Source organism: Capra hircus, chromosome 2, assembly GCF_001704415.2.
Source record: "Capra hircus breed San Clemente chromosome 2, ASM170441v1, whole genome shotgun sequence".
NCBI lineage: Eukaryota > Metazoa > Chordata > Mammalia > Artiodactyla > Bovidae > Capra > Capra hircus.
The window spans coordinates 93,862,430-93,880,338 of NC_030809.1; the positions used below are offsets into that span (position 1 = coordinate 93,862,430).

General features: G+C 35.9%; 1 protein-coding gene across 2 annotated transcripts in view; it reads left to right on the forward strand.

The window, feature by feature from the left end:
- Positions 1-17,909, forward strand: part of GALNT13 (polypeptide N-acetylgalactosaminyltransferase 13) — a 648,808-nt gene that overhangs the window by 27,307 nt on the left and 603,592 nt on the right. For both annotated transcript variants that reach the window (XM_005676121.3, XM_018063172.1), the window contains exon 2: positions 4,090-4,160. The gene's annotated coding sequence lies outside the window, so the exon portion shown is untranslated. The remainder of the gene's footprint in view (positions 1-4,089; positions 4,161-17,909) is intronic.

Sequence of the window (17,909 nt, forward strand, 5' to 3'; positions counted from 1 at the left end):
TATTTACATTTTACCCCGTGCTTTATTATTTTTGCCTATTCTTTCTCTCTCAATATATGTTTATATATATATACACACACACATATATATACACCTGTATATGCGTTCTATAATTGCATAATTATATATGCATATGTATGTGTACATATAGATAACGTTGCCCTGAATCTTTTGGGAATAAGTTATAGACATCATGCTTCTTTTTTATTTTTATTCATTTATCTTTTAATTGATTTATTTTAATTGGAGGATAATTACTTTACACTATTGTAATGTTTTTTGCCATAAAGCAATATGAATCAGATACAGGTAGACATGTGTCCTCCCTATCCTGACCCCCACCCACCTCCCTCTCCACCCTGTCTCTCTGGGTTGGCCCAGAGTGCCTGCTTTGCATGCTTCTTTACTTGAAGTACTTTAGTGTGTATTTCCTAAGAATAAGTACATTTTCCCATATAACTATAGTACAATTTTAACCATTAAGAATATCATTTTAACAAAATGCTATCATGTATTAGTAACTCACAGTAGGATCACACGTGTATTTGTTTTTTATGTCTTTTTTAAACTTCAGTTTTTAATGACTTTGTCAAGTTCAGGTCAGATATTTTTAGACTTTCGTCAGTTTGCATTTGCCAGATATTTCCTAATGATTGATTCAGTTTGCACGTTTTTGGCAGACATATCACAGAAATGATGTTGTGTCCTTCTCAAGTGCTTCATACTTGGAGACTTGTTTTGTGGGTTTGTTCCATTTTAATGATTATTCCTTGATCATTTATTTAAGGTGGTCTTGTTTTTCCATTGAAGGTTACTGTTTTCTCTATTATAAGTGATTTGGGGGAAGATACTTTAAGACTATAGGAATATCCTGTTTGTCAATACATTTTCACCTACAAGTGCTAATCCAGAGAGATTTTCCTGACTTAATCAGTTCATTATAATAATATTAAAAATATGTGTTTAATGTTGATTTTGTAACTCTAAGGTGTATTCTGTGCAAGGAAAGAATTTTCCAATTCTTCCTTATATACTTTATTCATTTATTTTATTTATAATTTATACTATGTAATGAAGTTTAATTCTTTATGATAATTATTTATTCTGATTTTCCGACTTCCCAGATTTGAATTGTGAGAATTTCTTTAAGCTGAGGCCAGGATGCTTTTGAAATAGTCCTATCATTTATTTTTTTCTATTTTTTGGCTGCTCTGCACATGGCATGTGGGATTTTAGTTCCCTTAGCAGTGATCAAATGCATGCCCCCTGCAATGGAAGCGTGGTGTGTTAGTGACTGGACTGCCAGGAAGATCCCAGGCCCACCATTTTAAAATGCCTTACTCCTCCCTGAGGAAAAAACAACAAAAAGAAGGCATCACCTTGAATTCTACATCTTTTTAAATATTCTCCCTATCTTTGTGTTCTAATATGTCAGGATAGTTTTTCGACAGTATCAGAGTTTCAGTGGACTTTCAGCTGGTGAATTTTGTGTCACTCTTAGGATCTTTGTTTTCTTTTCTTCTCTCCCTCAGTTTCTAGACCCTTTAGATCACTGTAATACAGCTTGAAAGATACTTCTGTTAGAAACTGGTATTTAATTTTCTGTTTACTGGTAATCTGACATTTTTATTGTCCTCCAACTTCTAGTTATGCTGAAGGCCTAGAATTTGTGTGTTTTTATTTGTTTTTGTTGGCTGTATATTTTACAGTATGTGTGGAAAGTTTCAGATTTAGGTGGCTATTATTACCACAACTACCTCAAATTCCAGGCCCATATTTTTTAAGCATTCCATAAAACATATTGGCATTGTAAGTTATTTGCCATACGCCATGATGTAACCAGACTTTGTGGGCTGCATTGCTTTACCTTTAGTGGTCATCGTTGTCTTAACCTAGATTACTTAAATTGAAGGCTTTTTTCTTTTTTATAATTATTTATTGATAAGCACACCGCTTAACCCAGGAGTTGTCTCTCTGAAAAATATGTCCACTATAAACAAAAAAATTATGATTTGAGATGATTAAAAGTTATGATTATGTACCAGCCAATTGTATTAAAAAAAATTCTCCTTTAGATTTAAAAATTATCAGCTATGTATTTAAATACCTGGAAATTCAAGCCCCTGACTTTTAAAAATGTATATGTAGGTAGAAATAAGGTATCTAATCAATAACATTTGATTATGACAATATCGTGAAATGTAATTAGAAGCAGTCACTTTAATGAAATAAGCTCTTGGAACATAATTAATATCATTCTTTGAGTTTCACTGCAAAGAGGTCTGATCATAGCTGGTAGGTAAGGGAGGTTTGGATCAGGAGCAAAACATTCCGATGCTTGAAAATTGCAGAGTAGAAGAGAGTTTGCAAATTAGGAATTAGATGAGTGCAGGAGGCATGTCTCATGCGAGAGCAGCAATCATTTTTCTTCTCTCTGGAAGCTGTGAACCCAGACTTAAGATATATTTGCTCTTTCAAAAAAAAAAGATAGAAATTAGGACTCTTATGAGAAATTGCTTGCTTTTGAACATTTTTTAATATTTTAAAATCATGATGTAGAATTTTTTAAAAAATTGCCTTACACCAGTTTTGGTTGTTATGCCCCAGTTTGCAGCTTCTGCTCTGCATGAGGTGTAGGGACTAGTAGCTGTTGTAGTGAGAAGAAATTGAGGTTGGAAGTGGCTGGCTCTACGCTCAGAATCACTGCTTCTTAGCTGTGTCAAATCGGGCAAGTCATGGGATTAAGGTTAGTTTGAATTCTCTTGCCTAGGAGGATGACTCTGCTACAGCATGAAGGAATACACACATCTGCCAGTTGTTATAACTTTGTAATTCTATTGAAACAATGTGTGATGTGAGTTTGTATCAGTCTCTTCTATTTAAACTCTGAGTTTTAAACTTAGAAAACTGAAATTTATAAAAATACAGGGTTTCATAAAATTTCTTGATATACTTTTGACATTTACCTATGAACTCAGTAACTCTCTAGTTTCATCTTATTTGAGAAGCTCTCTGTTGAGTATTAGTACCATCATTCATTCCTGTGCAAAGCAGAGGCCAGTGCCATCCTCTTCTCTTTCACACACCAGAAGATCGATTAATTAGATGTTCTACTCATAATGCCTGTTCTGCTTGTTGAACTGTTGATTTGCTAAGCTGGTATTTCTGCTTTGCCCTACAAAGAGCCAAATCTCTGGGCAGAAATTCTACTATCTGCTGAGAACTAATGTCTCTCTAAAGATGCTTGCTACTTAATTTTTATTTGTATTGTCTATAGTGTGTTTGAACTGTCGGAAACAACACATTGTACTTTGAAGGGTTACTTTAATTATCATTAAGTTGTGTTTTATTTCATTTGAATAGTTCTTTTATAAAACAGCATACCCAGAAGCATAAAATTCACTTATGTTTTGAAATATTTTGTACTTTGAAATTACTGTGCTTTCCCATACATCTTTCCTTTAAAGAAACATTAATTAATGAAATCTGATTAAATGACTTTCTCCTTACAATTGGCCCTCTGGGCAAAAAAAAGAAATAAATGTTTGTTTATTTTTGTGAGGTGTGCAAGTGGCATGTCTGAGCTTTTCTCAGTACATAGTTTTCAATTAGAATTGAAGCATATTTACATAGTAAATCAGTTTATTCTCTGAATAAATCAAGCAAAATTCTCCTCTGACTCAGGGATCTTCATTTATTAGACAGAAATACATTTTCAAAACTTGAATTATGTAACAACCACCTAAAAACTCCAACTAAATTCACTTACAAATACCTCATATTTTCGAATTGCTCTTATGTTATTCTGCTTCATTCTGGGGGCCTGTGTTTCTTACATGGATTTTGAAAGTCCACGTGCAGTCTCATCTCAAGAGTGTCCTCCTTGACTGATGTGTAGAAGATTTGCATATAGTTGGGAACATTTCTGTTCATCAGCCCACTATAATATGCTAGTTGTATAATCTATATTTTGCAAAACCTTATTTCAGTATGTTAAAATATATGATGTCTGAATGAGTGTCGGTTTGCATTAGAGTTTCTGTGACCTTGGCAAATTGCTTACTCTTCTGTATTTCTTTCTTTTCACAGATGCATTTTGTAGGAGTATTCTGAGGATGAATGTTTGCAAATCATTCTGAAATTGCCAAGTGCCACATACAGTAAGTAATATGTATTTTTATTTTTCCACTCAATTGCAGTCATGCTGAATAAATTTGGCACACAGCCATAAAAGAATACATTCCTATTTACAGTTCTTGATATTTGTGAATACTGAGGAAAAATGTATGTAAAAGAGAAAAATTTGAGCTCTTTGCTAGTCTCAATTAAGTTGCATAATTTCATGATTTCTGATGACTGATTTTACTTTTGCTCTATGTACATAACTGGTACAGAATTTTTATCACTTATTATTTAAGTGAGTCTTTTTCCTTTTAATCATAAGTTGAGAAGCATGTAGAAAAAAAACTAATGTTATTAGCCAGTGTTGCTATGGAAATTTTAAAGAGGAGTATTGAATTAAATATTTCAATTTTCTGAGGATTAAGATTTGCTATGTATCAGGCAGTTTATGTATTTTGTCTTAATTCTCCCCCAAATATTTAAAGATGACTATTCTTATTCCCATTTATACATGAGAAAATTGAGATTTAAGATGTTTTAATACCTGCTCAGTATCTATTCAAAGTGAAGTCATTGGCTTTGATGAAAACACAGGCTTTTCAAAAAATTTCACCTTCACCAATAACTTAGAAAAAGTAAAATTAATTTTAGAGTCTGAATATTTAAGAATACAAATATTTTCTAATTATTTCTTTGGATTTTTGTTTTGTGTAAGCAATATCACAGAAGTGTTACAGATTTTTTTTTCTGTATTGTCTGTCATGTCATTACTTCCATTTCAAATAATGTTTCCAATTCCTGACTTAGATTGCTTTAACTAGTAGGAAATAAGCGAAAATAACTTGATTCTGAAAGGAAGTTTATAAGTCATCTAAATTATTCTTTGATTAAAAGTGTTCAGAATTAGACTTCTGAAGCTCTCTGAAAGTCCTATTTCATATACTGAAAAAAAACCACGAGTGCTCTTATGTTATTATTTTAGAGTTGAAAGGAACCATAAGATCATAGAGTCCTAGACTCTGTGAGCTCAAATTCCTTGTTTGATGAACTGGGATAATCTGGCGTACAATTCAAAATAAAATTTCCAAAAAATGGAGAGACAATAATGGCAACATTTATATATATATATATATATATATATATATATATATATATATATATATATATATATATATATATATGTTGTTTTGCAGTATAACAACTTTTTCAAAAAGCTGGCATGGTGTAGTGTTTTAAGAATTTTGACTCTGGATTCAGATCACCTGGGTTTAAATTCTGGGTTTATCACTTATTCAGTGTTTCAGCTGTGTGACTTACAGTAAATTACTTAATGTATCTTTAAAATGGGTAAAAATTAGGAACTACCTAATTTGTGGTGAGTTTATACATGTAAACTATAGCACAGTTCCAACTGCATAGTTAATAGTCAATAGATGTACATGATTATTACATTGGGACTGATTCATTTGGATATTTCAATTCAAGTATGTATGTTAATAACCATCTTAACTTCTTAATTACATCATATAAAATATACAACAAAGTTACTCAGCAAATACTGTTAATTGACATGCTCAGAAGGAAACTAAACTGTAGCCTTCTTCATACACAAATTAAGATGCTCTTAGTAGCTACTTTTCCTCCTTTGAACTTTTAGTGAAGAAGCAAACTATTTAGTCAAGCAGAATGTATGTCCTATTCTGTGATGGTTACAAATCTAGGCCCAAAGCGTGTTTGTGTGCTCTTTGAATATGAGAGGTGGGGAGTTTTGTGTTTATGGAATCTTAAATGCTTGTTTTGAAGGAGGCCAGGCAAACTTATAGATATAAAATAAAGAAAATTGTCAAAATGATTGTCAAATAATTGGGAAAAATCTCATCCAATGTTTTGTTAAACAATTTATGGAAACTAAAGAGCTATAGGCAAGAAAAAAAAATCCATATTAAGTATCGATTCTATCCCATGTACCTTACATTCAATATCTCAGTTGATCTAAGCAGTAATATAATGAGGTAGGTATGTTATTACCTCCATTCTTCATACAAGGGAAATGCACCACAGAAAATTTAAATCTATCATTTATGGGAGCAAAGCTTGAGGTTGATCTAATTTTTTAATGTAAATTTATTTATTTATTCATATTTTGGCGGTGCTGGGTCAACACCAAGCAAGGGCTTTCCCTAGTTGTGGCTAGCAGGGGCTACTCTTTAGTTGCAGTGCACAGGCTTCTCACTGCAGGGGCTTCTCATGCTGCCAAGTGGGGACTCCAAGATGCACAGACTTCAGTAGTTGTGACCCACAGGCTCAGTAGTTGTAGCTCCTGGGCCCTGGAGCACAGGGTCAGTAGTTGTGGCCCTGTGACATGTGGGATCTTCCTGGACCAGTATTGAACCCATGTCTCCTGCACTGGCAGGTGGATTCTTTACCACTGATCCACCAGGGTAGCCCTGATCTAATTTGTTTTATTGAAGCATGATTGACATAAACACTGCATCTGTTTCAGGTGTACAATATGATTCAATATTTGTATATATGGAAAAATGATCACCACAATAAGTTTAGTTAACATCTATAGCTATACATCCTTATAAATTTTTTTTCCTGTGATGAGGACTTTTAAGATTTACTCTCTTAGCAACTTTCAAATATGCTATAATTTTATTAATTATAGTCACCATGCTGTACATCACATTCCCATGACTTTTTTATTTTAGAACTGGATGTTTATACTTTTGATCCCTATCACCTGTTTCTGCCACCCCTCACCTTCTCTTCTGGTAATCACCAATCTGTTCTCAGTATCTATGAATTTGGGTTGTTTGTTTTTAAATTCCACATGTAAATGAGATGATATGGTATTTATCTTTCTCTGCCTGACTTATTTCGCTTAGCATAATACCCTCAAGATCTGTTCATGCTGTTACATATGGCAGTATTTCGTTCTTTTTCATGGCCAAATAGTATTCCACATATATGGCATGTACAGATACATATACACACATGCATCATATATACACCACATCTTCTCTAGCCATTCACTCATCAGTGGACACTTGTATTGTTTTCATATCTTGACCATTGTAAATAAAACTGCAGTGATTGTGGGGTTGCATATATCTTTTCAAGTTAGCAGTTTCATTTTTTTCTGATAAACAGCCTGAAATGGAATTGCTGGAGCATGTGGTATTACTATTTGTAATTTTTTTATAATCTTGCATGTTATTTTCCACAGTGGCTGCACGAATCTACATTTTCAGAAACAGTGTACATGGGTTTCCTTTTTTCCAAATTCTTGCCAGCATTTATTATTTCTTGTCTTTTTGATAGTAGCCATTCTATTTGTGTGAGATGATACTTCATTGTTGTTTTGACTAGTATTTTCTTGATGATTAGTGATGTTGAGCATCTATTCATGCGTTTCTCTACCATGTGTATGTCTTCTTTGAAAAAATGTCTATTTGAATCTTCTGGATTTTTTTTTAAGAGATTGATCTAATGCTATAGCTTTTTTTCTTTATCCTCTTAATCCAATATTAAGCACTAAAATTCAGTGACTGGTCTCTCTTTATGTGCATAAAAACCTTACTCTTCAACCTCAGATCATAGATATTAATTATTTAGTAAGTAAGTAGTTGATGATTGAATTTCAACTAAACAAATAACAATTGCCTTATACTAAATGTTGGTAGGACCACTCAGCAACACAAAGCTGCCTTGAAAAAATGCTGCATGAGTAAAGAAATCTTGGGGGAAAAAAAGTTTCTTCCCTAAGGCCATATACCTATTTTATGCTTCTGTTAATCTTACTTCTGGGTATTGTTTTTGCTTTGGCTCCATCCCTTCATTCTTTCTGGAGTTATTTCTCCACTGATCTCCAGTAGTGTGTTGGGCACCTACTGACCTGGGGAGTTCCTCTTTCAGTATCCTATCATTTTGCCTTTTCATACTGTTCATGGGGGTTCTCAAGGCAAGAATACTGAAGTGGTTTGCCATTCCCTTCTCCAGTGGACACATTCTGTCAGACCTCTCCACCATGAGCCGTCTGTCTTGGGTGGCCCCGCGGGCATGGCTTAGTTTCATTGAGTTAGACAAGGCTGTGGTCCTAGTGTGATTAGATTGACTAGTTTTCTGTGAGTATGGTTTCATTGTGTCTGCCCTCTGATTCCCTCTTGCAACACCTACCATCTTACTTGGGTTTCTCTTACCTTGGCCGTGGGGTATCTCTTCATGGCTGCTCCAGCAAAGCGCAGCCACTGCTCCTTATCTTGGATGAAGGGTATCTCCTCACCACCAAGCTTCCTGACCTTCAGTGCGGGATAGCTCCTCTAGGCCCTCCTGCGCCCGCACAGCCACCTCTCCTTGGACATGGGGTTGTTCCTCCCAGCCACCACCCCTAGCCTCAGGAGTGGGGTTGCTCCTCCCGGCTGCTACCCCTGGCTTTGGGTGCGGGATGGCTCCTCCCGGGCACTGCCCTTGACATGAATTTGCCTTGATTCATGTCAGGTCCATGAATCAAAGCAAATTGGAAGTGGTCAAACAAGAGATGGCAAGAGTGAATGTCGACATTCTAGGAATCAGCAAACTAAAATGGATTGCAATGGGTGAATTTAACTCAGATGACCATTATATCTACTACTGCGGGCAAGAATCCCTCAGAAGAAATGAAGTAGCCATCATGCTCAACAGAAGAGTTCGAAATGCTGTACTTGGATGCAATCTCAAAAACGACAGAATGATCTCTGTTCGTCTCCAAGGCAAACCATTCAATATCACAGTTATCCAAGCCTATGCCGCAACCAGTGACGCTGAAGAAACTGAAGCTGAATGGTTTTATGAAGACCTACAACACCTTTTAGAACTAACACCCAACAAAGATGTCCTTTTCATTATAGGGGACTGGAATGCAAAAGTAAGAAGTCAAGAAGCACCTGGAGTAACAGGAAAATTTGGCCTTGGAATGCGGAATGAAGCAGGGCGAAGACTAATAGAGTTTTGCCAAGAAAATGCACTGGTCATAGCAAACACCCTCTTCCAACAACACAAGAGAAGACTCTACACATGGACATCACCAGATGGTCAACACCAAAATCAGATTGATTATATTCTTTCCAGCCAAAGATGGAAAAGCTCTATACAGTCAAAAAAAACAAGACCAGGAGCTGACTGTGGCTCAGATCATGAACTCCTTATTCCCAAATTCAGACTCAAATTGAAGAAAATAGGGAAAACCGCTAGACCATTCAGGTATGACCTAAATCAAATCCCTTATGATTATACAATGGAAGTGAGAAATAGATTTAAGGGCCTAGATCTGATAGTTAGAGTGCCTGATGAACTATGGAATGAGGTTCGTGACATTGTACAGGAGACAGGGATCAAGACCATCCCCATGGAAAAGAAATACAAAAAAGCAAAATGGCTTTCTGGGGAGGCCTTACAAATAGCTGTGATAAGAAGAGAGGCAAAAAGCAAAGGAGAAAAGGAAAGATATACCCATCTGAATGCAGAGTTCCAAAGAATAGCAAAAAGAGATAAGAAAGCCTTCTTCAGCAATCAATGCAAAGAAATAGAGGAAAAGGACAGAATGGGAAAGACTAGAGATGTCTTCAAGAAAATTAGAGATACCAAAGGAACATTTCTTGCAAAGATGGGCTCGATAAAGGACAGAATTGGTCTGGACCTAACAGAAGCAGAAGATATTAAGAAGAGGTGGCAAGAATACACGGAAGAACTGTACAAAAAAGATCTTCACAACCCAGATAATCGTGATGATGTGATCACTCGTCTAGAACCAGACATCTTGGAATGTGAAGTCAAGTGGGCCTTAGAAAGCATCACTACGAAGAAAGCTAGAGGAGGTGATGGAATTCCAGTTGAGCTATTTCAAATCCTGAAAGATGATGCTGTGAAAGTGCTGCACTCAATATGCCAGCAAATTTGGAAAACTCAGCAGAGGCCACAGGACTGGAAAAGGTCAGTTTTCATTCAAATTCCAAAGAAAGGCAATGGAAAAGAATGCTGAAACTACCGCACAATTGCACTCATCTCATACAATGTAGAGAGGTTCAAATTGGAGAGTCCATCTTGACTGAATCCTTTCCCTGTTCATCATTTCCAGGTGTGTCTGAGCTCAAGCACATCCTTTACAACACACCAGCCACACTGATAGTTTCCCTTTCACTCATTAGTGGTCTTCATCTTTTGCCATGTTAGTCACCTACCGATCCCAGTGCCTTTACACATCACCTCTTGAACTGAACCATTAGCAGTATTTTACCTGATGGATATTTTCAAACTTTTAGTATACAAAATACTTTCACTCTAAAAATGAGTGAGTCAGGTCTTTGGTTGTTCTCATACTCATCTTGGTTTTTACCAAAGGATTTAGAGAATATGTCTACCTTTGTTTTCCAGAATTGGGCTCTGAAAGACAAAGCTAGTGTTCACATTTAGTATTTTTATTTCATTTAATTCAGTAAATACTTGTCACATGCTACTATGATATGAGAGGCACTATGTTGGTTACAAGAGTAGGTGCTTGTTCAGTATCAGTTTAGTCATTCAGTCATATCTGACTGTTCGCAACCCCATGGACTCCAGGCTTCCCTGTACATCACCAACTCCTGGAGCTTCCTCAGACTCATGTCCATCGAGTTGATGATGCCATCCAACCATCTCATCCTTTGTCATCCCCTTCTCCTCCTGCCTTCAATCTTTCCCAGCATCAGGGTTGTTTCAAATGGGTCAGTTCTTCACATCAGGTGACCAAAGTATTGGAGTTTTAGTATCAGTCCTTCCAATGAATATTTAGGACTGATTTTCTTTTGGATTGACTAGTTTGATCTCCTTGCAGTCCGAAGGACTCTCAAGAGTCTTCTGGAACACCACAGTTCAAAAGCATCAATTCTGTGGTGCTCAGTTTTCCTTATGGTCCAACTCTCACATCCATACATGACTAATGGAAAAACTATAGCCTTGACTAGATGGACCTTTGTTGGCAAAGTAATGTCTCTGCTTTTTAATATGCTGTCTAGGTTGGTTATAGCTTTTCTTCCAAGGAGCAAGCATCTTTTAATTTCATGGCTTCAGGAGGAGACAATTGAAGAAAATTCTGTTAGTAATTTGAGGAAACAAGATATACCCAGGCATAAAGAAAGCAAAGGATGTGGTATTAAGATACAATGTCATCAAAATACTCTACTTTAGTCAAATTAATAAAGTCACTTCAAATATTTTGAGGAATAATCAGAAAGGTTATATAAACATATATATGTATATATTTAAAATGAAGCATTAGAGGAATTTTAAGAAAGGAGATACAATTCTAAACTGCACTGGTTCAAGATTTCACCCTGGAGATTGTTATAGATATTTATGTAGGTGGAAAATACTAACAGAGAAGTCAAGGCAGTAGTATACGCAGGATTGGGTGTGAAAAGGCATGCTTCACATTCATTGAATGGCTAATTAATTAGTTTGACAATGGAATAATTTTTTTGTCTTGAATTGAAAACAGATAACACTGGAAAAAGAGGCTGAAACGCATTGGTAGGAAATACTGATCATCAGAATTAGAAAGTTGAGTCTAATTAGTAGGCAATTGACAAAACAAAGAGAATATTTCATAAGGCCAATCATGTGAATTAAAGTTTCTTATTTGAATATTAATCTAGTGTTCTCTTCACAATGGATTCCAGTTGTAGTCAGGAAGAACAATTTGCAGAAATCTGTAGCACTATAAGAAGAATGAGATGAGGGTGAGACCAAGGTTGTGGCAGTGGGAAAGGAGAGAAAAGAATAGATGTGGATGAGGTTTAAAAGGACATAGAGTCAGGAAGTAATAATAGTAATTGACACTTGTATAGCATTTGCTGTGTACTAGTCTCTGTTTTGGGCTTCCCCAGTGACTCGATTAAAAAACCCACCTGCCAATGCAGGAGACGTGTTTTAATCCCTGAGTCAGGACCATCCCCTGGAGAAGGAAATGACAACCCAATCCAATATTCTTGCCTGGGAAATCCCATGGACAGAGGAGACTAGTGAGCTACAGTCCATAGAGATGAAGAAAATTAGCCATGACTACAGCAACTGAGCACGTACGTAGGCAGGCTTTGTTTTGAATGACTTTTATTTATTATTTAACTTAAACTTCAAACAACCGTGAATGATAGATACTAATGTCTTCCCCATTTGCCCAACAGAAACTAAGGCAGAATCTAAGTAAATTGTCCAGGTCAGATAACTAGAAAATAGCAAGGCTGGCACTTGCGCCTACCCAGTCAAACTCCAGAGGATCTGCAGTTAACAACCACTCTACATCATTCCTCTAAAAAATAACCAAGATTTCCAGATTGACTGAATTGGAAAGTGACATTACCAACAGTCAAAGGAACAGATTTTTTTTTTTTTTTTTTTTTAGAGTTTACCTTTTGTTTAGCTAAGTCTTTGATAGGGAGAAAAATATTCTGACCTTTGGGGAAGAATTTCCCTATGGTGAGTGATGAAACTTATGTACATTTTCACTTATATGCTGGGCAACAGGAACAGTGTAATTTATGATATTGTTCAATTATAAATTAGAATAGTAAATATGTCATCTTAATGTGATTTGTCTTCCTTCCTTAACAGAGCTTAAAATGAAACAAGGATGAAGTGCTGAATTAAAGATTTAGTATCTTGAGCCCATCAGATCAGTATTTCAGACTTAGTTTACCAATCATACTAAACAATAATTTTGACAAGAGAAAAAACTAACACCCAGCATAGGGAGTATCTCTCTTTTTCTATATTGGAGAAGTGGCATAATGCACTACTTAAGAGCATATGGCCTCCAGAACCATATTAATGCATGGGTTCAGATCTTAAAATGAGGCCTTGAACTGTGTGACTTGTGTAAACTACATAAGCTCTCTCTGCCTCAGTCTTCGCACCCCTGAAATGAGACACTAATGCCTTCGAAATATGTAAAGATTAGCTAAGATAAGGTACTTACAGTGGCTCCTACCAGAGTAAATTCTCAGTAGATGTTAGTTATATTCATTGAACTTTATCTCATATACAGTTGACCCTTGAACATCATGAGAGGGAAGTTAGATGTGTCCATTCCCATGGAGTTGCAAATCTGCCTTAAAAATAAAGGACTTGATAAATGATTCAACCAAAGGCAGGAACTTTAAACAGTTTGGATTAACAATCAGGACTCAAACACTGGTTTTTTCATATTATGTAATATGATTTCTGATGGAATACAAACTGTTTTCCATACTTAGTTAATTTAAAAATCTATGAAATGAAAATACAAGTACTATATTTATTTTAAAAAGTCTATGTGATTTGTAAATGGTTCAAACCCATGTTGATCAAGGCTCAATTGTATATTTTTAATTTATAAACTTTAATTACAGAATTACTGCTACTTTAAAATTTTTTTGCTGTGAATTTTTGTATATTAAGCATACAAAACAACAGCTTTTATAAGCAAAGACCCATGCTTCCATCATACAGATCAAGAGATAAGACATTTTCTGCATTCCAGAACTGCTTTTTCTGCTCCTGAACATTAACCTGTTTTCCATCAGTTGCCTAACAGATAACAGTTTTGTAACTTTTGCAGTAATTATTTCCTTGCTTTGCATGATAGTCTTAACCTTTCCTTGTTGTTAATGTTGTTCAGTCACTAAGTCACGTCCACCTCTTTTGCAACTCCACCGACTATAGCCTGCCAGACTTCTCTGTCTATGGGATTCTCCAGGCAAGACTATTGGAGGGAGTTGCCATGTCCTTCTCCAGTGATCTTCCCAACCCAGGGATCAAATCCATGTTTCTTTCATTGGCAGGTGGATTCTTTACCACTGAGCCACCAATGAAGCCAACCTTTCGTTATGGTCCCTACATACAGAATTTTAGTTTAGCATGATTTATGTACCTACATACAATATGTAGTCTTTTGTGTTTGCTTTCCTTTCCTGAACATGTATTTCTAAGTCTTATTAATATTTTTTGTGGTTCATCAGTTCTTATTGCTACATGGTATTCCATTGTATAAAAATACTCGGGGAAATTATGAATAATGCTGCTGTGCAATTCTTTTAAATGTTTATTGCTGCATATTTGCATGCATTTATATTGGGTATATATTCTCCAGTGAAATTGCTATTATATTTTATGCAAATTTTTTAAAATTTAAACTTATTTGTTTTAATTGCAGGCTAATTACTTTACAATATTGTATTGGTTTTGCCATACATCAACATGAATCCACCACGTGGATTGATGTACACGTGTTCCCCATCCCAAACCCCCCTCCCACCACCCTCCCCAAATTTTTAATTTTAGTAGATATTGCTAGTTTTCCAAAGTAGTTATACTAGCTATACTCCACTCAGTAGTATATGAGAATTCTGTTTCATCCTTACCAATACTGATTTAATCAGTCATTTTAATTTTAGCCATTCTGATGAAAGTATAGTTTACATTTCCTTGTTGAAAAAAGCAGTCATGCTATATGGTTTAATTGCCATATGGTTATAATTGCCTATAAATTGTCTGTCCAGATGCTTTTGCTTATTTTTCTACTGGTTTTATTTTTGTAAAAATAGTTATTATGCAGAAATTAGTTATACTTGAATTAAGAACACTGTATAAATTTAATAACTTTTCCTTCTCTGTGACTTGCTTTTTCAATTTCTTAATGGAGTTTTTGATGAGGAAAAGCTTTAAATTTTACTATTGATTATATTTTTACCTCTTTACATTTATATTTTTCCAGTTCAGTTGATTTTCGTGAATAGTTTAAAGTAGAAGTGAAATCCTATTTTCCTTCCAAACAGATATCTAGTTGTTACAGAATCATACTGAAAATTCTCTCCTTTGCCTACTACTCTTCATTGCCAGTATCATAGATTAAATATCCACATATCTGTGTTTTGGGGAAATTATTCTTTTTAATTGCTCTATTAGTCTCATCTTACTACTTATGACAGTATTTTAACTATGACGGCTTTTTAATTATTCCTGTTATCTATTAAAACACGCTCCCTGGCTGACTTACTTGGCATAAAACCCTAAAGGCTCATTGATGTTGTTGAAATATATGTGGAATATAGGAAAAATGAATACATGAACAAACCAAATCAAAACCAAACACATAGATACAGAGAATAGAGTAGTGGCTACCAGAGGGGAAGGGAGGGTTCTGAGGAAGGTGATATGTGTGAAGGGGCTCAGGAGTATGGGAACTTATGGAACTAAACTTTCTAGGTGGCGGACACACTGTGGTGTGTGCAGTGTGTACAGGAGTCAAAATACAATATTGTCCACAAGAAACATTTAATTTTTCATATCAATTAAAAATATCCTCCCATCATATTTTTATTCAAGGAATCTTGACTTTGCCATATTTCATATGAATTTTAGAATTATTATGTAACATATGACTGAAAAGTTAGGGTTTTGGTTGGGATTGTATTCAATCTATTATTAAATGAATTCCTGAAGATTCAGCATGATTACAATATGACTTGACTCCTTTAATCTATGAATATATATATAAAGCACATGCTTTATTTATTTAGATCTTTTTGGTTTTCCTCAATCATATTTTCTGGCTTTCTGCATAGAAGTCTTACTCATTGTGGTTAATTTGTTCCTAGAAGTTTTATGCAGCTTAATATTATTATGTATTACATATTTTTTTAAACTTAATTTTCTTTCTGCTTTTTATATAAAGAAAATAATTTTTGCACTGACCTTGCATACAACAAATAGTAAACTCACTTATTAATTCCAATTTTTTTAACAGATTCTTTTAGATTTTCTACATAAAGAATTATACCAAGTTTTATACTTTTTTCACATCTTATTGAATTGGATAGAATGTTTAGAACAATGCTGAATGAAAATGGAAAGAAAAAACTGTTGTTATTCTAAAATCAAAGGGAAAACTTTCACCATTTTACTATTAAGAATGATCCTTATTATAGTGTCTTTTGTAAATATCGTACACCAGGTTAAGAAATTTATTTTAATTCTGATTTTGCTGGGATTATAAATAACAACTGAATTTTTCATTTCATCAAATGCTTCCTCTGTATCTGCTGGGATTATCAAATGACTCTTCTTGTTTTGTTTGTTCATCTAACCGCTTACAATGAAGGATTTTTTATGTAAGACTTCCAATTCCAGCAGTAGCACTGTTGCTTCCTTGTGCTTCATGTGGGCCTAGAGGGCCAGAGAATTTTTCTTAGCATTTGTTCTCTGCCCTCCGAATGCTTGCAAAGCAGTTGTTATCATTCAGTCGCTCAGTCATGTCCGACTCTTTGCGACCCCATGGACTGCAGCACACCAGGCTTCCCTGTCCTTTACCATCTCCTGAAGTTTGCTCAGACTCGTGTTCATTGAGTCGGTGATGCCATCCAATCATGTCCTCTGTCATCCACTTCTCCTCCTGCTTTCTATCTTACCTAGCATCAGGGTCTTTTCCAGCATGTCGACTCTTCTCATCAGGTCAAAGCCTCAGCTTTAGCATCAGGCCTTCCAGTGAATATTCAGGGTTGACTTTCTTTAGGATAAAGAAAGATCTCCTTGCAGTCCAAGGGACTCTCAAGAGTCTTTCTCCCACACGACAGTTTAAAAAAGCATCATTTCTCAGCCTTCTTTATTGTCCAACTCTCACAGTCAAGCATGACTACCGGAAAAACCATAGCTTTGACTATTCAGTCCTTTGTCGGCAAAGTGATGTTTCTGATTTTTAATACACTGTTTAGGGAGGAAGCCTCTTGTCCCATCTTGTCCCTCCCCCAGGGGTAGACTGCTGGCTTGTTACTTGGTGCCATACTCCTGGTGGGGATGGGAAGGTTCAAGGATACTTTTTTCCAGTGTTAAGCTTACAATGTTCTGTGCATCTGGGTCTTAGCCGTGTAGCTTTTTCTGTATTCCTCCCCATTCCTGTCATGATGTTCAAACTCTTACTTGACTCTGGAGTTCTTTGGTGGGGACACGTGTCCCGCTCTTTCCGCAGTGGGAGCAGATCTCTGCTTTGTGTCAGTGTGAGATTCCGGGCCCGAGAGAGTGACCATCCCTCCCCTGGGCCCTGAGGACTTTCGCTTCTACCTCTCTCCCAGATACTGTGCATCTTTTCCAGTGCCCTCAAGAGTACAAGGGTTTTCTGTCCTAAAAGGTGTTGTATTAGACAATGGAGTGGGGAAGCAGAACTGGTTTTGTGCCTTTGTGATACCAGCGTGCTCTCTCTGGCTTCCTGCCCTAACCTTAATCTTTCTGCTGAGCTGCCAGGAAATGCCTTAAAAAGAAAAAAGAGCTTCTGAATGAGTGTATATCCCTTTGTGTCTGGGGTTTCCCGGGTGTCTGTACCGTTCTGTCAGCCCCTTCTGGCCTTTGAGAATTTGTTACCATTTTAGCTGTTTTCTTCTTACCCACTTCCAAAATGAGCACATGTCCCTCTCATGAACTGTCAGAGGTAAAATGGTCCCTATGTCCTATCTCTCCTCAGAATGGCTGTTACCATTTGAGATTTAGTTAATCTCTTTGCCTTGTGACCCCAGGTCTCTGATAAGCTCAGGAAAAGTTAGTATTTTATACTTATCTGGCCTTTTCTCATTGTTAGGATAAGTGTGATATTCTGTTCTGGCCTTTGACCTAAGTGGTAGCAAAACTGCAAATTTTAAAAAATAGGCACACATATATATCCCAGCTTTTTAAATTTCCCAAAGAAACTTTTTCTTTTTCTCTGTCCATGCATTACCTAGTCTGTACTTGTCAGAGCTAGAACA